Raw genomic sequence first — 4,929 nt, forward strand, 5'->3', positions numbered from 1 at the left:
CGTCCACTGGAGGCCGTCAGCGTGTAGACGGTCCTCCGAGCCGTCAGCCTGGGTGTGACCACCAAGGGTGGTCAGAGAAGGACCCAGCATGGAGACTAGGAGCAGCAACAGGAGGTGAGAGGGAAAGCAGAGCCCGTGTCTGAGAGCTGAAAGCACATGAAGAGACAGCAGCCGTGGGGCGTGAGACGGCGCACGAACTGCCCGTGTGACCTCCTCCAGTGGGCGCGTGTGCACACCGACCCTTCGCCGCCCTCAGACTGCCTACCAGCTTTTTCCACGCTTCAAGGTCCCCTAGTAGCCCTCCTCCTCTGCGAGCACTTCCCTCACCTCGGCAGCCACAGCCCACAGTTTTCCCTTCTCCTGCTCCAAGGCTTTGAAGAGCTTCCTTGCAGCCGGAGGATGGAGGAGGACCACGTCCTCTGCAGCGGCATTTCCACTGGCCACCAGCAGGGGGCACAGGAGCAAGCGCCTATGTCAACCACGATGGAGGGAACTTGGAAAGGAGCCGGGAAATTGGAGGCCCTTCCTGTGAGGCCCTTCCTCTGGTCCTCCGCGCTCGCCTGCCTCATCCCTCCTGCCTACGACGGGCTGAGGGGAAATCCTTCTGGTGCTGTCAGGGAGGAATAGGCAGTGGCTCAGAGGGCTGCAGAGGAGCCTGGGGACGACACACGCAGGAAAAGGTGACTGGGCTGACAGTTCATCCACTTCCCCTGCAGTCCTTGGTAGGGTTGGAGGTGAGCCCGGGGCCTGCTTTCAGCCTGCTGTGCTGGCAACAGCCCCTCCCGCCAGCCAGGTTCTGCAGCTACAGGGCCCAGGCCAGCGGCTGGGGACTGGGACAGGAAGGGTACGGTGGGAGCCTGGAGTCCCTGACCCGGGGTGACTCTCAAACGCCTGGGAGCCATGACACACGTGGCACCACTGTGCATGGTGCATCAGGGCCAACCGGGTTCCGTCGGCGGCACCTGCTCCAGGGAGGAGACCTGGGGAAGTGGGCCGGTTGTCTGGGGATGGGAGCCCCTCTGGACGCCCTCTCCCTGGCTGAGCATGACAGACCGGAGTGCAGTGTGAAGGGGGAGGAGAGAGCCACGTTTTGATGGCAGCGTAGACCCCGAGAAAAACGAGGGACTGGTTGGGCAGTTTCTAGGCTGCGGGAGCACCGTCTTCCTGAGCCCAGAAAGTCTGCGTCGGGCCTGAGGTTCCTGTGTGGACACCCCTCAGAAAGCCTGGTCGAAGCATTCCTTTAGAAGTTCTGTTTGTGATGATCTCATCAGGGGAAACCAGGAGTGAAAAAGAGGAGCCAAGTATGTTTTGTGAGAAAGTCCAGTTTTATAAAAACAAACACAAGGTTGTATTCATTAGCAACTGCTAACCACAGAAATGGGAGAAGCCCGTAAGCCAATAAGGAATAAAACCCACATCGGATGTAGGCGCCTTGCGGAGCAGCCCAGGGGACAGAAAGCCCCACGTGGGGACCTGGGAGACAGAGCCACCACACGTCCGGCTTCGTGGCCTGCTTGTCCAGAGCTGGCGTTCCCAGGCTCAGTGACCCAGGCGTGGACCTGGCAGCTGCTCTGTCGCTATTGCCAGGAAATCCCGGGGCCAGCAGATGGCGTAGTGGTTACTAGCCGGACTCTCACGGGACTGACCGCAGTTCGGTCCTGGAACTGGTGTCTTAGAAATCATGCTGGGCATGTGTGTGTGCCCAAGATCCTGGGAGGAGAATGGAGAAGGAATTGCAGTGTGGCCATCACCCCCATGGGATGATTTCTCACTTTTCCTCTCACTGTCTCTGTCTCTGTCTCTGGTGAGCACGTGAATCCTATGACAAAGATCTCTAAAAAAACAAACAAACAGAAAATACCCGAAACTGGGTTATTTAAACTTCCTCCCAACCTACTCTTTGGAGAACCCCTGGCCCTCCAGCAGTGGGACACAGCCTGAGATGGCCACCCAGGATCAGGAGCCCCATCAGCCTGCACCATGAAGAGGACTCGGAGAGGGAGGAGTTGCAAGGGTCACCAGAGACAGAGACAGGGTGGAGGTAGGTAGTGGAGGGCGGGAAGGGAAGAGGGGGGACATTTCTGCTGGGCAGCTTCATGCAGGCCTGGCCACAGGTATCTTGTATTATGTGGTGCGTGTCGGGTTGTGGGTAGCAGGGTGTTCCTGGACGATCCTCCTGGGACGGCCAGTTCCTCTCTTCCTGGTGGCCGCTCCTGTTACTTCGCCTGCCAGATGCTTCCAGCTGGAAGTATATGATCTAGACACAGGAAGCGTTTCCAAGGCGCAGGTCCCAGGAAGACAACTGAGAGCAGCAGCCTGCAGTGGGCGCTGTGCACCAGCCCCTCCCGCACTGGCGTCGGGCCTTTGGGGACCACGTGGTGGCCTTGGTCTGGGCTGGGTGGGAGGGCTCCAGCTGGCAGCCCAGCCCAGAGAGCCCTTTATGAGTGGGCAGGGCGGGGTGCTGGGGTGGCCTCTGCCAAGATATCAAGGACTCGAGGCCTGAAAACGCAAACAGCTCTGTGGAGGGAAGCCCGCGCCAAGCTATTGGCTACGTGTCACGGGGATCCTTGAGAATACGCCCAGATGGGGCCTTAACCCCTGGCACTGCCAAGATTTGATCTTTGTTTCTAATGGAAACAGGATGAATAGATTCTGAACATCATTCTAAGGCGAGGCATCCGATATCTCTAAGCAGCTTTCTGAAAGATGGGTGGCTTAGCTGCTCTGCAGAGCCAGAAGCATCTGCATGACCCTCACTTTAAAATAGGTTGAGGAGGAGCCAGCGGGTGGCATAGTGGTTGAGGCTCTGGACTCCCACATGGCTAACCACGGTTTGAGTCCTGGACACTGCAGCTTGAAATTCATGCTGTGTGTGTGCATGTGTAAGCATGCCCAAGATCCCAGAAGGAGACTAGAGGGGGAGGGATTATAGCTTGGCCTTTTCCCCTGGGGAGTGATTTCTCACTTTTTCTTTGTGTTCCAGTGAGCATCTTCCATATAGCAAAAAATTTATCTCTCTAAAAACAAAAAGGTAGGTTAAGGAACCCCCTTTGCTGATTTGGTGGATTTAAGTAGAGGAGGGAGCTGTTCTTTTCTGTGTAAAGAGAAGTTGCCAGTTAATTTCATGATGAATTCATCATTTCTGCCCTGGGGAAAGTAATGAGAGGTATTTGGGCTAGTCCCATAGCCTAGTGGTTAAGGGAGCTGGATCTCAAACGGCTGACCACAGTTCAAAACCCTAGCCCCAGTGGCTTGAAAACGCATCAGTTGAGAGTGTGTGCAACCCCAAAATCCCAGCAGGAAGGAGACAAGGAGGAGAAGGGATTGCAATATGATCCCCCAGCAGTGGGGTGCTTCGTCTCTGTTCCTCTCTAGTGAGTGCATGTGCTCTCTGGCGATTGAAACAAAAGAGGGGGCCAGCTGGTGATGTGATTAACACACCTGTGTCCCGCATGGCTGAATGCATGGTTCAAGTCCTGGATCTGGGCTTGAAAAACGCCCTGGACACATGTGCGTGTGAGCCCCACACCCCAGCAGGATGGAGAGATGGAGGAGAGGATTGTGATGTGGCCATCCCCTATGGGGGGTGCTCTCTCACGTTCCCTCTCTGTCTCTGGCAAGCACGCGTGCCCTCTAGCAAATTAAAAAACAGATAAACGAACAGGTATTTTATCGTACAGATGTGTGGACCTTACCATGCTAATTCAGTCTCCCGTGGATGGACACTTGAGTCACTTTCATCTTTTGGCTGGGACGAACGGGAGTGTACAAAGGGCTCTCTGAGACCCTGCTTTCAATTTTGGGGTGTGGGGGTATACCCAGAAGTGTTACTACTGGATCGTATGGTAATTCTATTTCTCGGTTCTTGAGGGCCCGCCGTCCAGTTCCCATGCCAACTTTGATGGCAGCACTTCATTTGAAGGGGCACGTCCCGGTCTTCCGGCCAGCAGCGGTGTCCTCCAGGGAGTTCCTTCATCTATGAGTCTTAATTTCCTTATCTGCACAAATGAGGGTATTCACGGCATTCACCTACGGGACTGTGAGATAAAATGGGGACGAGCTTACAGCAGTGGTGACGGGTCCAGACACGCACACCTGTGCTTCCTAAGCCCTCCCGATCCTGGAGAGGTCACCTGGGGTGGCCTTGGCTGCGGGATGACGCTGGAGTCCCTTCTTCCTGCGCCTCGGTTCTCTGCTCTGTAAAATGGGAATAGCGAGGCCTACCTGCGCTTGGTGAGGGCCCAGAGGCAGGGGCAGGGCCCAGACACTGGCACCAGCCGTTCCAGTCTGTGTGACATGCCCCCATCCAAGACAGGGGCGGGAGGGATGCGCCTGACCCCCATCTCCTCCCAGGCGGGGGCTAGGCCTTGCGAGGACAGGACCCAAGGCCACCGCTGTCATCCGACCTGCTCCCCTTTGGCGCCTGGCCTGGCCAGCAGCCTGGGATGGGGCTGGGAGCAGGGCTGGCCGGGTGGCCGTGGGCGGAAGGATAGAAAGGAAAAGCCGCTCAGTGGAAATTGCCCTGTGGTTGGCTCAGGCGCCCACGGCACGGTATTTATAGAGTTCCCTGCGGCTCTTCATTCCTGGCACTCGAGTTAACCCTTTCCAGGCCACCGTGCCAACCTGGCGTCGACGGAGAATGCAGGAACACAGGACTAGGGCGGACGGCGGATTCCGGCTCGGCTCGGTCTCCAGCAGCTTGGCGGGTGCGAGTGGTCAGTGACCAGTCACCTGTCCCCTCTCAGAAGAGAAACGTGGGCTCTTGGAGGGGAGTCAGGGAGGGGGATGGGCGGCAGGAAGACCAGCGCCCCCTTCCCGGGCGAAGGGTCCTCGCAGCCTGCTCCGGACCGGGGTGGGGCGGGGTCCAGCAGGGTGTCCTGCCCAGCGGGCGGCTCAGGCCTCTGCCCGAAACCGCCGCCGCGGGGCCGA

At 57.6% G+C, this 4,929-nt stretch overlaps 1 protein-coding gene across 1 annotated transcript in view; it reads left to right on the forward strand.

The window, feature by feature from the left end:
* Window positions 1-614: 614 nt before the first annotated feature.
* Window positions 615-4,929, forward strand: part of CD276 (CD276 molecule) — a 32,414-nt gene continuing 28,099 nt past the window's right edge. Inside the window, exon 1 of the mRNA XM_006153349.1 lies at window positions 615-680. The gene's annotated coding sequence lies outside the window, so the exon portion shown is untranslated. The remainder of the gene's footprint in view (window positions 681-4,929) is intronic.

This window comes from Tupaia chinensis, unplaced genomic scaffold (genome assembly GCF_000334495.1).
Source record: "Tupaia chinensis unplaced genomic scaffold, TupChi_1.0 Scaffold000369_1, whole genome shotgun sequence".
NCBI lineage: Eukaryota > Metazoa > Chordata > Mammalia > Scandentia > Tupaiidae > Tupaia > Tupaia belangeri.